General features: G+C 35.6%; 1 protein-coding gene across 4 annotated transcripts in view; it reads right to left on the minus strand.

Annotated features, from left to right (window-relative positions):
- Antp (Antennapedia) overlaps nucleotides 1–19,110 on the minus strand; it is a 169,851-nt gene that overhangs the window by 67,011 nt on the left and 83,730 nt on the right. The window contains exon 1 of one of the 4 annotated variants that reach the window (XM_021339581.3): nucleotides 6,467–6,876. The exons of the other annotated variants lie outside the window; for them this stretch is intronic. The gene's annotated coding sequence lies outside the window, so the exon portion shown is untranslated. Of the gene's footprint in view, nucleotides 1–6,466; nucleotides 6,877–19,110 lie in introns of those variants that run through there. 4 annotated transcript variants of the gene reach the window in all.

The following is a 19,110-nucleotide window of genomic DNA, read 5'->3' on the forward strand; positions in this document are numbered from 1 at the left end:
TGCTTATACTCGTATGTGTCATAAAATATCTATTCGACAGGAACTGGCTTCTGAGTGTCTATAAGGTTGTAAGGTATCATTTGCTCGGGCAACTTTGTGTTTCGATCAGATGAATGATCGATGAAAAACCCAATTGATCAATCGATATTTTATTCCAAATCGCTCAATAAGATGACTTAATGCATCAATGAACCATTAGACCCAAAATTACATTTCCATTGACTACTAGGAAAATACCGTTTCCATCCTGTTGACAACCGCATTACTATTCATAGAACATTATAATAAGCTTTTCGGTAGCTATTCCGTTGTAGTTATTATTGTGAGCCAAGCCCCTTGTGGGCACCTATCGAGTCTCGCGTGACGTCACCGGAACTGGCGTGGGCGGGAAATGAGATGCGAGTGTGCACGCCGCCTTATGTACGCGTCTGTGTTAACCTTTATATGTGTTTTGTTGTTTACCGTTAGATTTTAGACTTGTGACTGGATTATGCATACAACACATATATTTTTGGACTTTTTTTTTGTTTTCTTTGGTCCAAAAAGAAGGAACATTTTTGGATTCAACTTGACAAAGATACCTTGTCACTTACTACTGCAATTATCCACAAAAAACAGTGTCATTAAATACATTGAAAAGCACAATTATAAATTCAGATCATGGCGTTTAAAATAAGTTTATGGGGACATATAAAAACGCTTGAAGTACGTAACCTTTAAGTCTTAAGTATATCGCTTCAAGCGCCGTCTAAATTAATGCTAAAGACCGCTTGAAGCGTTTATTAGATATACAATATACATGGCTGAAACAAAGGTGTTAATAATACTTCATTGTAACAGTAGTAGGTGATAATAACCATAACCATATATTTGAAACACAGCACATTTTGCACTTGAAAATCGTTTAAAAAATGAATTAATGATCAGCTAACTTCTCTCTCACGACTTACTATAATTGAGTGCTAATACAGGGCTTGAAAGTATCTCATATTTTAGTACAAGCTCTCAGCTATGTGTATGTCACATTTCATCCAAATTGATCCAGTAGTTTTTTGCGTGAGAGAGACCATGTAAACAGACTTTCAAGTTTATTATAGCCGAATATGAAATGGTTTACAAAGGTCGTGAACTTCACTACATGTAGGTACGAAGCAACTTTGTTTTCATGCAATATAATTGCTAATTTCGTGTGAATTTAATAGCTGTACAAAACATAGATCGTTTTGACCGTTAAGCTTCGGAACGCCCACTTCCTACTCATATTTTTCATTGGGATACAATATGGTAAAACAGCTGCCCATTGGTTCGTATTTTCGATGCAATTTTTCTTTTGTTTTTTTGGTTAATGCCTGGGAATTATTGGATTTGCGATCAGGATTATTTGTTTCGAATATTTTTAGCAATTTGAAGCATTTAATTAGAACATTTTGTTGTAATCAAATGTAATACGAGAGTCGTAATAAAGTTGTAGGTTTATCTCCCTGTTTGGTGTTCAATTTATTACTTCCTATAGCTTTTCGAAAGCTCCAAACTGTGTCATGGTTGAAACAGCATAATTTTAGTGACGGGCCGATCTCAATAACATTGTATGAACACATTTATATTTATTTAAACAAATGTTTTGTGTCTGAGAGGAATGTTCCTTAATATGAGTGATATAATCCGCAGTTCATCAAAACATAACAAGACATGTTTTTGTCCCTACTTCCACTTACTAACAATATCGTTTACCCAAATATTCGGTCCGTGGGGCCCGCCCCACCTGTCTTATTGGATGAAAACAATAAAGGAAATTGCATTAGGCCCCCTACTGATTAGAGAGCCAATCTATTTTAATGTACCTTCGCCTGTCGATCAGTCACGCAATGATGTGTAAATTGAGTTATTACATAAACAAATTAGTTTCGTTCCTTCCCTCCCAGAGAACGTACCACTAAAACATTAGAAAACTAACTAAACAGACATTAAGTCAATAAACAGCTAAAGTGGATTTTATTTACCCAGGTGTTTCCAATTCACCCCAATAAATAAATAAATCAGCTAAAACCGAATCCAACTTCATTAAATCAAGTATTAGAACCTCCGTAGTATTCTAATAACGTATTCCCGTCACATTTCTGGATCGGTGCCTCTTATTCCGTAGGCGTTAAATCCACTAATACATTTTGGGCTCACTGTCGGCATCGGCCAAAAATCAGGGCGAAATACGCTGCCCTGCATAGCAAACAGGCCGAAGTAACCCACCATATGCCTTATTCTGACTATCCACACGCTGTTACATTTCCATTGACTGTAAGGTTAAGAGAAATCGATTGCGATCTCTTTTTGACTGTTCAATGGAGTGCGAATAATCAGATTGTGGCGAAGAAATCGTTATGATTGTAAGCTTTGCTACTGAAGTGTTCTTTTACTATGAGTCGATATGCTTTTACATTTTCATTGACTGTGGTTCGGAGAAATTGTTTGTGATCTCGTTTTGAGTATTCAATGTTACGTATATTGCCTGTTTTATCGTAATATATTTGTTACTTACGAAAGAGTTCCAGACACAAGTACAATTTGGGGCCAAAGTAAGTGTCTATGTAAATGTAGGTTTTCGGACGGCGCTAGTTGGCTAGATGTCCTTTGGGATCGTGTTAATCCGGTAAAGGTCCTTTTGTTCTTTATGTTAAAGTTGATTTTGATGTGCTTTTTAATCAGAGAAGTTTACTATCAGATCAGTTAAGTATAATATAGTCTGCAGAAGATGAACTACTGTTAATTTAATACTCAAATACTTTTTGCTGTTGAGTTATTAGTGTGTATAAAAACATTTGTTATATGCTGTGAATAAAAGTAATGTCTCAATAAAAATCATCAAAATACCACGTTTCAGAAAACAAAGCATAATACGTGAATTTATAGCGACAATAAACGGTTAAGCATTTATGAATATGTTCATAAATGTCTAGATAGTTACTTACATACATACATTTGAATCCTAAATAACATACCTACATAAAATAGTTGGCGTGTCCCACTATAAGAATTTCTGTTTGCAGTCACGCGATGGATTCCAAGTTGTCTACATAGAAATAACATCATTACTAGACAAACTAACCGCTTACAGAAACTTTATAAGCTCATTATTTCATGTCTTATGTATTTTGTAGGTGTTGTTAATTACTTTTCAGTTTAGTGTAGTTTTGAAATTCAACGCAGGAATGTTACGGAAAATATAATGTGGTATTCTTGGAATGTTTTCCGCATTTCTGCTTCTATAAATAAAAATAATATACTTGTTTTTTATTTACGTATATTAGAGACAACATAAAGAAATAAATAGACATCAACAGTAAAAAAATGTCGTTTAAAGTGCTACTAAAAATAGGAAGTAAGTACTAAAACAACTTTACAACATCCTTAATAATTCTAAACTTTCACTAAACACCTCTCACCACCGAAACTGATTGATAATGTCCCACAAAGTGTAGCAAGTCCTTGAAACAAGCTGTACCAAGCCGGGATTCCCTCGGCAGTCAGCTGGGCTATTAAATCCTACTTTACGACGCACTTACAGCGCTCAACCGAGGACCGTAAATGCACTCGTAATACTAACCTTAATTGGCATATTGAGATTATAGCCTTGTAATTGGTTGTTTTATGCTTGTTTCGTAGATAACAGTCGTTCTCAACGGCCTATTGATTTGCCAGCTTTTTGTTTTTGTTTACATACGTAAACGGCTCATTACGCGAACAAATGAAGCCGTTAAAACTGTTGTAGGTTGTATTTAAAATAAGAATGAGTTGATTTTTTCAATGTGGTATGAAAACTTTTTATGGCTACGATTATGTTGTTTTATGTGACTATTGAAAGCTTGCAAATAAATGATAGAACCATTTAATGACACCTATTAAATACCTAACAAGAGCTGTTACTATTGGCATGTTCACAATGAAAAAAATTGTTAGCGATTTTCAATTGCAATTCAGCCGCCATTTTCACATATCCAGACACTCTCGTACAATATCTGTTTCGTGTTTTTACATCGTACGCAGGCTGGCCGCGTAAATTCGAAATGCCTGATTCTGGCGTACACCAGTATTTTAATTACTCGGTTCGAGAATGATTTATATCACAACACAGGCGCGAATGGCACTAGACTTCGTTGTGGTGATGATTTTATTTTTATTAAAGTACATATTGTTTATGTTTATGTTTTTGTATGTACCTGAGAAATAATAAAATCGTAACATTTCACATGCTTCGTGGAACTAGAACTGGTAACTAGAGCAATCATCAACCGTGATCCCATAGAAAATACAGATACATACCAAAATTTCGTAAACGTACGAAATCCGTGTCCATTTCGAAAGTGTTTCGAAATATGGAAGTCGTTATATTTATGAAGTTTAGACACGGTCGGAAAGGAAATTGGACTAGAAAATAAAAATAAAACAGTTCGTAACGGGGTCACGGCCCGCGGGTTCTCATGGCATCAGCATCAGTTGCTTAACGCGTGTTTGATAAGCCACATATTATGTACGTGCTTAAATATATAACTATGTTTAATTTTTAAACATTAAGTTATTTTTATTTGTCAAAATTTTTGATCTATTAAAAAATAACGTTCCTAGGATAGCTCCTTGTGGCATTCTCACAATACGTCTAATTTTAGTAACAATTAAGTTCTAAAAGGATGTTATTTTAAATTGCTTTTATTTTTACAAACTAATATAAATACAAGATGAGTATATGATGTAATAAAAATTACATTAATTCCCACGCATAGTTCAGTGTTGGTCACTCGAAAGCCTATGCCAAGTCTCGGTCTAATTTAAAGGTAAGTAGCATAACAAAGGCATATTGTAAACTGATAAATAACAAAGCTTCAACGACGCTCGCTTTCACCGACCACCCCCGTAACAATAGCTCTTAAATGCCAACGCGTTACATTTTGCTCTATCCACGAAAAATCGTGTACAAAAACATAGCACTGGCTTGCGCAAACGCATTCACGTGAACCATTGTTGTAAACATTTTTGGGCGCTTTCGTAATATCGTAGTGTACCGTTAGGGACACGCGTCCAAAAGATAAAAACTAGTCTAGTTTCGTTTCTTTTGTCATGTTCCGCACAAAAGGGCAAATATGATTTAGTGGTCGCCCATTCTTTAAGAATTAGATAAAAACAATTTTAAAAAGAGGATTTGTTTTAAGCTGTGGCGTTTGCGTCTTTGTGACAAAATGTAGTTTTTAAAAAGATATTTTTCTTGTCGACAGCTCTGCGAAACGTTTGTTGAAACGCGAACAATAAAAAATTGTGACACATTCATTGAATTCCACGCCAATCGTAAATTATTTTAGTACCAACTGCCACTTTTTCATTACCATGCAATATGTTTCAAGTTAAATGTAATTTTTATACTTTATCTTAAATTGTTTTGAGTTTAATCTCATTGTTTATTTTGTACAAAAGATAGAAGCGGTAATTTTTCTGTGAGGAACAAAATTCCCATGGGCTTAAAACACCGCTAATACAACATTAAGCTGCAAATTAGGTAATCTGTATGTGTGAATTAAAATATGTATGAGTTTTCCCTTGTTTGAACCCACATAGCCATTTGACATCCAAGACTTATGGTGAAAAAAGTGTTTCTAGAGTGATATATTGCCACTAAATAACAACGAAACATGCCATAAAGTTGTCAAGAACATTTCTCATGTAAAGTCGACCTTAACACATATTATGGAGCCTAAAACAATTTATGAACTCAGCACACATTAGGTAAAATACAAAACGCGAGCCGGTGGCTGTGAGCGAACGATTAATCAAACTTTCGACGCGACTCGGCTGCATCTCAATTATTGTTCTCTGCTAAGTTTCGTGGCTATATTCAAAACAATTGCGAGCAGTTCGATTTACGATCGGCATTTGTTCGTGCTATATTTAAATTGTTAGGCTTGGGACAAACAATTTGCGGATTGCGAGCAACGGAGTGGTGTCGGTCGGCACTCGCCTCTGCCACCTAGCGTGATTTAGGAGTTTGCCGCGCGCTTAAATCATAGCGGTGTCGTCTTCGAGACCGGAATACGTATGCTTTTTGCATTTACAAAGCTTGAATGTAGCCACCGTTGCACCGGCCATCAGTTGCCACATCGCTAGAGAAATATGGTTTGTTTTGGTTCTGTTTGGACATTGCGTATCCGAACATATTAGTCGCTGTTATTCAAACTTAGCTGGTCGTGGTTGTTGCTCTACAATATAATTCATTATTAATACGTGGTTATAATTACATACATGTGCATGTATTATTTAGATTTATGTACCACATCTTGATTTATGAAGCTTAAGCCGTGTAATAAAGCCGAATTTAATATTTACGATCGGACTGGAAAGTATAACAGTGATCGTATCGCGATAACGGCGATGTGTCTTAATGAGATGTAGACGACCAGTAGACGTATCATTACCGTCAGTTACTTACCTAGAATTACTCACGGTAGGTAATCTAAAGCGGTATGAACAGTAGCAATCTCGACTCGGCGACTTAAACTACAATCACATTGAATTCATACAAAAACTGACCCTGTATTTTATTCGTATGTAAACTATAGACGCTACGGTGCCGCTATATTACATTATTTTGTACTTTAACAATAAAAAATACTAATATTTCTCTCTACAGAAGATATACAATTTTGTACTAGTAAAAGAAAGAAACTATCACTGTTTGACACTCGTCCGTCTATGTAGTGGTCCAGGTAGGAGGAGGATTTGTCGAACTTATTCAGTTTCGTGCGTGGAGTCGCGCGAGTTTATAGCGCGAGCGTGGTCGCGTGAGGCGCGAGGCGGCGCGGAGTCGCGCGGGGCGGCATGGCGGCGGGCGACTGGCGACTGTGGGCGGGCGGCGCGTCGGCCGCGCGCGGCGCACTGCCGGGCTCCGCCGCCGCGACGCCGCCCCACAGCCCCGCGCCTCATCCGCCGCTGATTAAACATTCTTACCAAACTTTCTTCTCGGGATAGCCCCCAACTTGCCGTAAATGGTTTCTTTGTAAGCCACTTTCTTCCACCTTGACGGGATCCCCATTTAAAGTTGGGAAGTTGGCGCGTCACTCAGGAATGCCGTTACAAACGGTACCTGGCTCGAAAGTTCGGCCAAAAATTACTACTTCATTTCCTAATTACAATTACCGTACAATGCATACGGTAGCTAAACACTATGAGTGTAATAGAATTGCTACAATTTTGGTAATTACAGCCGTTAAATTAAATTATAGTCGTGTAAGAACATGAATACTTTCTATAGAAAGTTTCATTAGGCTAAGCTGTAGCCTGTAATATGCATATGTTAGCTTACTACGTGTTTTATGTATTTGCGTACATAAATGCCGGGTATGAGGTATTTGTCGAGCGCCATTAACTTTATTACAATTTTGTAAAACATTTACGAGGCTCGCGAAGAAGGTTGTCGAAGGTTTTGTTGGCACGTAACGTTTACGTTTAGTTTACAACAGAAAACTATATAAACGCTGTAAACGCGCATTACACCCGATTGCCCCCGCAACTTAAGTGCCGGCCGGATTAGAAATGTGCCGTATCTGTAGTCCGGTACCCCGGCGTGGTAATAACTCATGAATAGTGAAGACAGCCAGTACAGAAGGGCAACTGTAGTATTGTCGTCGAATTTTATAAATTTCATGAAAAACGACTTTTGTTATGGAAAGCTCTGACTGATTTCATAAAATTGAGACTGTAACTCAGATGATTTACTTTTTAATATTTGGGGCTTCTAAAACTTCTACTTTCTTCCCTGTTCGATTGTATCACTACAGTGACTCAATGATAAAATGAATCTTAAAATAAAGTGTGAAACTAAGCGTGGATTTAAAGTACTTCAGGATCTCTTCACATTTTCATCTTCACACACCATTTTCACTTCAAAATCTCGAATAAATAAATCGAACATCAATCAATGCTTACCTATAGATATGACCATGGCCCGCCACCTACGGCGAGCTCACAAAAGACCCCTCTAATCGCCCCCCCGGTTCAGCCCCTCGCTCCCCCGGAAAAGCGTGACGACCCACAAATATAATTTTAGGTAAAACTTTCCCCCGATGGTTGCCGAGCTTGGGTGCATTAAATAGGTGACGTACTTTTATAGGGATGTGATGAATTAAAATTTTAAGATGTTTCATTTCAAGGGTTGCTAATGCTTCGGAAAATATCTTTGAGTAATTGCTTCGGTTAGCAGTTGTAACTTTACCAAATACGATCTATATGATTGAAAATAGATAGAAGATTATTCGAAGACTACAAGACTCAACAATGTTATAGCAGACTTCATATCGTTCATTATCACCTGTCATGACGAGTTGAAAACTAATTACAATCAACACTATGCAAAAGTCGCTCAACGAATTTCAAAAACTGTAACAGCGCAGAGAAATGTGTGACGATCTCTTTCTGTCCGCGGCTAACGAACATGGCACTTCAATTGTTTCAGCAATCAATCAAACCCAGAAATAACCAATATCTTGGCTGTATTTACTGGTCAGTGACGTAACGCAAACGTCTCGTTTGACAAGCGTCCGTCATCGTACCGCGGCACACAATGCCGCGACAGAAATAGTGACGTCACAATTGTGAAACTGTGAAAACTAATGTCGACGTCGTCGTAAAAACGTCGGCCAAAGTTAATGAGTACACCTGTAATAATTAATTGTTGTTTCGAGTGTGATGTATGAGATTTGAGAAGGAAAATAAAATAAATTCTTGACTGGAAAATATATTTTGGTGTCTTGGATAATCTTAGTGGTTTGGCGCTTCAAAGCTTGTGTCATTTTAACACACGGTTAAATTCTTTCCATGTGTGTGTGAATATACAATATTTTTTAAATTTTTTAAATAACAATTTAATTCCTTATGAAGATACTTACGTACAATTGCCTAGAACTCGAATGTTCTACAAACAGTAACTAAGTTACCATTCACTTACCAATCACGGGTAATCAAATAACTAAACTTCATAATCAATAGGTGAGATTAAAACCAATATTCGTAAAAGCTTTTAACATGAAAACGGAATTGAAAACACATTAAACACTCGCAGTACGTGTATGATAGTCATAGAGAGTCGAGCGGGCGGCATGGCGGATGGTGCGCTCACAAAATCGCGACACACTTTTTAATTTATTTCGTCCACAAAAAGCTTTTTGCTGTTTTATTTTCATTTCAACGGAGACTTGCGCTGTAGCGGGATCTCTATTTTTATTTATTCCACTCTCGGTTTTTTTTCTCTTTTTCAATTTCGCTCCGATCGACGCGGGACCAGGCGGAACGCAGACGGATCTCATTTTAAATTGAATTCGTCTCCTCTTTGCATTTTTCTTTGGCGTTCCTATGTAACAATTCTAATTGGTGTTGTTTGCATGATAGCATTGTTCGTTTTGATTAGAAAACGCTCGTTAAACCAGGAAAAATACGGACGGCGAAACTGATCGATAACATCGCGTGATAACGTCGTCTTTGAGTAGCTAAAAAGCTCTTTGCAAATTAGAATTTTTTCCTTCCGCAGGGGCCGAGGAGGTAAGGTTGGTTACCCGTAATGTACTATGGATTGGGATTTTATTGCACTGATTGTCTGTAGTTGAACATTCTATGCAATCTTCAGAACTGACGAAGCGGGTTAAAGTTCCAAGAGCAAAGATGGTATCAGAACATATAAAGTTAAGTTCACAATTATTTTATGTAATTCCTGCTTATTTTGAATCATGTAATTACTGCAGTAACCGCTTTAATATTAAATTAGACCAATGCCTCTTACTACACACATATTATACTGCTTATACCGCCATTATAGCACCATGTATGGATCTGAAAAATCTTTGGAGGGCTCCCAACCGACAAGTAAAAGAAAAGAGAGACGATACCGTACCTACATGAATATTAATGTACTCTTGATATCTCGAATTCCAAGTCATTACACCGTAACAAATCTAAGTATATTACACAAATGTATGTAATTCGACACCGTTAACATAGTAATTTATAAGTTGTTAATAATTAAATTGAACAGCCTTAATAACCTCTGTTTGCGCCGTTAATAGTGCAGAAATAACTAATTATTTGCAGACGTCTATATTTACAGTACTGTTACACGACCAAATTGTGCTTCTGGGCTTACATCCGCATGCATTTACTGTTTTAGATATGCAATACATAACCATAGATATACACATTTTGTTATACACTAGCTGTTTCTCTTCAATTCACCAACATCTTGGATTCTTTGGCATATTTTTGATCTCACGTAGGCATTTTTCTATGTCATCAAAACCACTTATCGTAAACGCATACTCTACAGACAAAACAAAAGAGATAGCTTATCATTAGTAATATTAATAAGGACTTCCCCGCTATCATACATACAAAAAAAGAAGATACCTAAGTCACCCACTATTTAACAAAAACGTTCACAGAAAATAAGGCCCCAATACTGGTGTTGCCATCCGTGTAACAGTCTAACCGTGGCTTTACTTCTCGTGTATTCAGCCAAACGATTCAAATACACAACACGACATTCGGACACGTGTTTTTAAATTAAACAATCGAATTCGATTTCCAAAACGTATTTTTTATCACAGCATAGTGTTGCGAAAACCGTCATTGATAGTGACTGCGTACCGATATCGAGCTAATGAATATGTATGCAAGCAGGTGCACACCCAGCCAGCCGACATGATTAAATAGGTGCCGCCAACGATTTTTATACCGAACATCGATACTTTATCGGAGTACGTGCTCGATTCTTTATCGATAATGAATACTTATCGATACAAGGTGGTCTTACATTTTTATAATGAAATAAAAGTGCGTGTTATTAGTGTTTACCTCGTTCGTTTAAAGTTCCATAACCATTTATGTAGGCGTTGCTTCTGGAATTTAATTTATATGCGCAAATATTGTGTCCAAAACAGCTTATTTAGTGATCGTGATTAATTACTTAATGGCGGTCTCACTACGAATTTACCTCGCGGGGTTTCTTTAAGTACACGTATTATGCTTAATATATTCATCGAAGTACTAATCCTCATATTTAAATGTACACTTGCTAATAACATCATTAATTACGTTTAATAACTTCAGTGTATTTATAAATAAGTTTTTGTTGTATTATTATGAACACGTTATACAATTCAGAAAATAAAGAATCGACGATGATGATTATATTCTTTTAATATATCTTTTCTTTATAATTTTATCTAAAAAAAATACTGCAGCTAAATGAAAAAAAAAAACGTTTTTGCGTACATCACTACGGCTAGAGTGACGTCAGCAAGCCACAGTACATACAACATTGATATATCAACTCGAATACTGATACACGTATGTATGTTTACTTCAGATTATATTACAACCGGAATGAAAGCATTAATTAATATGTATCAAAGGTTTTATGGAGACTAATTACATCGTTGAATCACCAACACTTCAGTTTAAGATAAGTAAAGAGGAATTTATTCATTAACTATTCACTTTTTGTGAGGCAGTCGGTTTTACCAAAGTTTTACAATGAAAACACTGAATTGTTATCTTTATTAATTTTTTGGGTGGTTTCGTTTCCTTTATTTTATTTTTGAAATAAATGTATGCATTGTACATCTATTTAGGAAATAACTCTTAAGTTTTATTTCTTTACATTTACGAGTGTTTTTTGAACCAGAATAATAAAGTATGTGTCTGAGGTCTGTTTATTGATTTAGGAAATTATATTTTTATCAAGAGACGAAAGCTCGTTAAACTACGTTAACAAGCAGATAATTTAATGACCTGATAACTATCTTAATTAATAAATCGTTAACCTATAACCAATTTGTTGCGACAACTCATACAAACTACTTTAGGACGTATAAATATCTTCGTAAAAGCCTTGAATTCATACATTTTGTGAATGATAATAAAAAAAAACACGATCGTTTCATTATTATTTAAATTATTGCAATTAATTAAGCAGTTCCCACGTTTGATTTAAAACTATTAATGATGTTTATGAAAATATTTTAAACGTATTTAAATATGGTGACACAGACTGCTCTTTGTCGCTTTTTAAATGCACGTGAATTTAGAAAACAAGTTTTGAATATCGAACTCTTCGATGTGAGATAATTATAATTTATTGCTTTGTTTTAATAATCGAATAAACTTCTTACATTTTTATCCAGAGTATAGGAATGCACTGTTTCAGTTTTCTATTGCTATTAATTCGTCATACTACAAAAAGAAGCATTTTATCGATTAGTTGTCTCTGCCTTGCTCCCAAAACTCAAAAGCAGCTTCTTAAAATAAACTAGAACATAGCAACAAGTCTAGCCGTTGGCGCCCGTGCGTTCCGAATCCCGCGCGTTTCATAAATTTGCATTAATTATTTTAACTCGATGCGTATCGCGCGCGAACGTTCGCATTGATTGTGTGCACGATAATCACGAAAATATTAATTATTGCTGCTTTAAAACGTCTATTTTGTAACCTGTTATTATTATTACGATGTAGCTAATTTGAATTGGCAGTATCGATTAACGGAACGCCGAGTTGACGTTTATTTGACAGCTGACATTCTTTTTTTTTTGGCGGATGTTTGTTTTGTGTACTGCCAGATATATTGACAATGAAATTAATCATAATGAGGTGCGATATAAATCTTTGAAATCTATCTTGGTGAAACGTGTTAAAAGATAAAGATCCCCTTAAAATATAACCAGCACATTTCCTAATTCGAACAAACGCGATAAATTTCTTAAAAACAGACCTTTGTTTTAATCTTTTTTGAAATTGAAAAAGTTATGTGCTAGGTGACATGTTATGCGGCTTATTTCAGATTTTTCGTTTGAGATTGCTTAAATAGACTTGAATTTATGGACGGACGGAGTGCTATTTCCGTCGGACGAGTTCAAGTTAGTGATTTATTTGAATTTGAAACATGGCCCAGGACACAGAAGTCGAAGGAAATTTAATTGGATTATTAACTCATTGTTGGGTGATTCAGCTTTGTAGAAATGAAAATAGATTTAATAAATCATAATTAAGCATTAACTCCGTTTTCAGTAGGAAGAAAATTTGAAAAGATGAATTACTTTCGTTATTTGAGTTATGATCGTGAAACGCACTTTATCTGAAGATAAATTATATTACATTCGATTATGTTTGACAGTGACATTTGACGTAATCTCATCGGATTTTCATAAGTGGACGTCTCTTACAAAAACATGGAGTTGGACAGCTAAACAAAAGGTTTCAAAGGTTATCAAAGCTGAAATATTCCTTAAAAAGTGTACTAAATAGTTACCTAATCCTACAAACAAAAAAAACAAAAAACAACCGCCGCTGCACCAAACAAAATGTATTAACGCAACATACATCTTAAACATCTCACCTTGCGCATTAAAGTACTTTAGTAGATACCTACCTACCTACGTACAAACAGTAGTAGTCTCAGAGAAAGGCCCAGACGTGGCCAACGTAAATCTTTTGTTCCTTTTGGTCGAGAAAAGTGCAAGGGAGCGAAAACTAACAGGAAAGAGGAGTGGGCTCGCTTTTATTGTAACACTTTGTGGTAACTAATTGTTTTTACTTTGTATGGCTGCTTTAAGTGTTTTGATTATCAGTTTGGTGGTATATTTTTGAGAATTTTGGTCGGTTTATCAGGGTTGTGATGACGTTAAACTAATGTTGATAAATGCCTGTCTAGTGTTTTGAATGTGAGTCGATTAATTATCATGAAAAAATGACATAAATATTGCGAAAAGATGGAGAATTATTAATTTTAGTTAGATACAGTTTTATAAAGTGAGCAACTTGCGAAATGCTAGATGATTCTAAGATTAAACAGTTACGAAAAATATTTATATTTGTATCTCTCACCTACCAAACAGAAGCCCATCCTAATTTTTAAAAAATCTTCACTAATACATTTAACACATTATTTTTCACCTCAACTTAAATTATAGAGACAATGCTTAGGGATCGTTTAAAACAAAATAAATTTCGGTCCCGCATAAAGCTTTCGACACTCGACTATGTCAGAATCCGACTTCTGACGTAAATCACGGAGTTTTAGAAAAAAAAGTGCCGAAATAAAGCGCTCACGTGAAAGTTCAAAAATATCAGACGTGAATATAATTATGAGAGAGAACACCCGCTGGTTTCCGGAATTGTGGACCCCCTACTATTTATGTGTAACTGCCTTTATAGTTGCTAGGCGTTGATAGGTGCAGCTGACTCCTTGAGGAAAATTAGAACAACGAAAACTTGTTCGGATTTCAAAAGCAGATTCGTCTTTCTCGTAATTTGATACCTTTGGAGATACGCAGAAGATTCCTTTATTTTTTATATATTATAGCTTATTAATTATGTATGTATTTTGACTTTGTTATGCCTATTTTTGGAAATTAATTGGCAGTACGAAGATTATTAATACTAATACTATATTCCATTTGAGTATCGGATGTCTCGTACGTTTCTCGACGCTGTTTCCGAAGGGGAGAACATCCCGACATCCCATGGTTGCACAGAAGAGGGATTCTTTGCGTAGTTATAAATAAAAGATATCTCTAAAGTCCTACCTGCCGAGCGACTTCTGTCTGTGAATTGCAAATACCAACTGTCTAAAGTAAGCGTATATAAAGTTCTGACTTCTGAATAACATCACGTTTAGGCGTCAAAACTTTGTAACTATTCTCTATATATTTTTTTCCAACTTTTTAACATTTTTTTAGGTACGTTAGTATTTTTTTGTTGTGCGAATGAATTCAAACAATAGTGTTTGTAACGAAACGATGGTTATCGGCGGTTGTATAGCAATTAAAATGGTAATTAAAATAAGTAGGAAGCGTACCCAAAACCGGGTGTAAAGTGTAGGCGCGGGCATCGCCGCAACAACCATAAAATTCTTTAAGTCCGTACAGATTAGTTTAGTGGCTAGACAGTGCGGGGTGTGAATGTTTTGGTTAAAGTATTGATTGGAATTAAGAAAGATTGGCTTAAAGAAAGCTCTAATATTTTCATGAAATATGAAATTTAAAACTTCTTAGGTTAATTTTCAGTAATGGTCACTACATACTTGTCTTTGCACCTCCCTTTCAAAAATATTTTGATGGAAGATGTGGGTGAGTGCTTTTGTTTTAAAAAAGTATTATGAACTCTACATGTTTATAACTCTGTAGGTTTTCCCAAAGACGTTTGTAAGGTAGCGGCATCAACAATCCATTTATATGATCGAGTTTTTATAATTGAATTGCTTAGATACAGAATAGTGATCATAGCTCTAACTGTATTAGAATTTGTTTTATTTTTAGAGAGTAAAAACAATAAAAAAACGTATGAAATAGTGGAACATTTTTTTAGTTTTCCACAAAAATTGTCGAATGTTACACGAACATATAAAAGGGTTTGTTCGAACTATTCCAACTTTTATTATATTGGACACAATTCCAATCAAAAGCCCAGTTCAGATATCGTCAAAGTCCGTTACTCTGTAGAATTTTGCTCCATCTACGCGTGAATGATAAATGGGGATCAGAAACTGACTCGACAAAAACTCCACAACGCTATCAAGGTCATTTTCCGCACCTTTCATAACTGAAATATTTTCTCCAACTACTAAAGTATAATAATAATAAACCGTCCGTTGTATTTCCAAGAGAAAGACAAAAACTAAGACTTAAATAAACAGACCATTATAAAAGTTTTAAAACGCTGTATCTGGACTATTTAAAACCATTTGCTAGAAGCTTCGCAAGTTTTTCTTCGAGCAAAAAAACCTTCAGACTCCGAGGACGAAAGGAATAGACTTTAGGTTCCTTGAGACTAAAGTTAAATATCCATTTAAATCTTCGACGCTGGAGGTCTCTTGGGCATACAGCGCTGCAGCAGCGAACAGCGCTTTTACATTGACTGCACCGGAAAATTGCTAGATTGTGTTATACTATGCGGTTGGTGTGGGTTTGGTCTTTTCAATTTATGGTTTAGTAGTAAGATAGATTTTTCTGATAATTTCGAATGTAATTACTTGATGGAATTGTATTGCAAATTAGACAAAAACCGTTGTAATAGAATTGGCTAAGTGATAGCTTGCCCCGTAACCATCTAAGTAATAACCAGCAGATATCTTAGACAAACGTTACTACTTCAGTTAAAGTTACTGTCATTCATAATCTTATTTGAAATACTAAACTAATAATGCTAGTGGATACGTTTTAAATCCAAAGACTCAGGGGCCTTTGTCAAATTTTCAAACTTTTCCTTCAATCCTCATGCTTGCAAATGTTCTACAAAAGAACTGCAAAAAAAATAAAAAACCGTCTCAATTTTATTCAGCACACAACACTTAATGCTGGAACTTCAGGCCATCATTTATGTTCGCGCCCACCGCTCATCCATTCACAGCTCAAAGAAAGCGCATCAAGCGACATCGAGCGATACTTACCTAGCTAGCAGTACATAGCTCCGTCGACGACGGCACTAAATCAATACGAGCCATCACGCCCCCCCTGCCACCGTCCCCCACCCCTCGCTTCAAGCCGCTGCTTTCCCGCCGAAAGCAGCCACCACCCTTGAAAACCTCGTGAGCTGAGCTCCTACTTCTGTTCGGCTTTTGTGGAGGTGTACTTCGAACGAGACCTCTTGGGATTTGTCGTGAACGCTCCAATTGACAGTTCGCAATTTGAAATTGCCTTTTTAAAGGTCGAAGTGGTAAGCTTTGAATTAGTACGATGAACTAATTTCTGTGTAGCTGTGTCTGAGGCGATAGACCTTGTCCTACAGTCCTAGATAGATGCAGTGTGCCAATTTTACTTGTATATTTACGGGTAAAATGTTAAAATATCTGTCCTCAGCATAGTTTATCAAGAATAAAATCATATTGTTTAATAATAAAGAACATTAAAATATATTTTATTGAAAATTAATTATTAAGACAATAAAATAATTAATAACAGCCATTACTGTCTCAATAAAAGTTAACTAGTCTTAATAAAAAAAACATAGTTTCAAATAAATGCATTGTTTTCAAGCATTAAAACCAGTCAGTCGCGCTATAATTATCCGTAATGTTCGTACTAAGCGACTGTATAAATCAAACATGCGACGCTATTGTTCGATTCGTGTTAGATTGATAAGGTTATTCCCAAGTGTGAACGAGACAGATATCCATTGAACGCTTTCTATTCATAAGTGATTGTATAAGCGAAATTTTACGAACATTTCAACAAAACAATTGACAGTTCAACTGTGAAATGATCAAGGTTTTTCAGATTCTTAGATTTTATACATTGAATATTTTCCGTAAATTAAAAATATGATAATTTTGGTCTAAAATGAAACAATTTGTTGAACATTTTTAAGTATACTGTAAGCTCAGTTGAAGCCCATCAAAAAGTTTTTGCGCGCTTTTCCAGTTCAGTTAAAAAACTATTTTCATTTTATTTACATAACGTTTCAACCCTCTCAAGTAATTCTTGTTTTGAAATGTTCAATCCATTAACTCTGCCCTTACCACTTTTCTAATCTAATGGCTTAGCTTGATATTGCAAATTGAAAAATATGCCGCAGTGAAAATTTACCTATACAAAGCTGGCTGTACAAATATTGGCTCCGTGCAATCGTGTGATATTAACTGGATTTACCTGCAACAAAAAAAAAGTTTTGTTAACAAAAATACTTTTTGGAAACATACCAATATACATAAGTATTATAAGTAAAACAAAACAAAGCCCAAATTAATGCATATTCGTGACTATCAGAGATCATTGACATTGTAAACTATTCCTAAAATTTCATCGGGCCTGTTCGGAATCGCGCGACTGGCAATAATGAAATAAGCGCGGGACAAATATAATAAATCTCGCAGAGACGCGAGGGCGGCGCGGCGACTTCCTCTTTCGATATTTGAATTTAATTTAGCGTTTTCCATTGTTTCTTTTGTCAATTGGAACGGTTTTTAATATTTGAATATTTTTGAATGAATCGTTCTAAATTCGAAATTCGTAAATCGAGGGTTATTGAAATAGGTTAGTGAATTATATTCCTGTTTACCAATAAAATGCTCAATGATTTTGAATGATATTTGGTGGTTGCTTAGTTTATTTCTTTCTTACATACAGACACCCTAAAAAACAATGAGTTTTTGCATTAAGAAATTCTCAGTAGCAGCCAAGACTCTGGCTTAGTGCCCGGACACCAATATGGTTGCGTGCTATGTATCTGCTCTTTAACATAAAATATCGAACTACTATAATAAACCCCTTCGCTGAATATGATCGAGTTGTTCCACATAAAATATTTTTTCACGCGTAATCTGCATGATCCCATAAGATGATAAACCACTTAAATATCCCACAATATCAAGAAAATTGATCATAACTCTTTAACGTCCGTGTATTGTCGGCCATCACAGCTTGACGTTGATGAAATACCAATAAATGGAAGCAATAAAGTTTTTTGCATCTTAATTTCTGTAATCGTTTTTTAATTTATTGCACGCAGATCTGCTTCTATAAATGGAACAACACTTCATTTATGATTCATATTTAGAATTCGAGATTTTTGAATTTGGAACGTGATTATTAGACTGTCATTTAAGTCCATGTCATAAAAGAGGATTTATAACTCGTGAACTCTTTGGTCGTAACTACTTTTCTAATTTAATTTTAATTGTTCCACTTCTGTAGCTATTAGGGCTAAATTCCATGTAGATAAATAAATAAATATTAGTGTATTATTTGACGTAGCCTGCAACGGTGGCGGGCTTCGGGAGGCGATCGTGTTTCGCGTGTTTACATCCCGGATTATCAGCCGGTTTAACTCACGGTCTTAATGTTAGGTTAAGGGCATACTGGCGGAATGGAGATAATACATATTTTTTTAATTAGACATTGGAAAGTTAAGGATTTTTCGAGAAATCTTCGTGGAATATAGTGATGAGGAACATTTTAACCCTAGATCACTAACCTTCGTCAAAACGACGACGAGGATTTAAAAAAAGTGGTATAATTTTTGAGTGCGTCGTCGCACGCATTTCAAATTCCAGCTAATCTCAGTCGAACCAACGCTCGCGCGGCACACGGGTGTATT

The sequence above is a fragment of the Helicoverpa armigera genome, chromosome 14 (genome assembly GCF_030705265.1).
Source record: "Helicoverpa armigera isolate CAAS_96S chromosome 14, ASM3070526v1, whole genome shotgun sequence".
NCBI classification, from domain to species: domain Eukaryota; kingdom Metazoa; phylum Arthropoda; class Insecta; order Lepidoptera; family Noctuidae; genus Helicoverpa; species Helicoverpa armigera.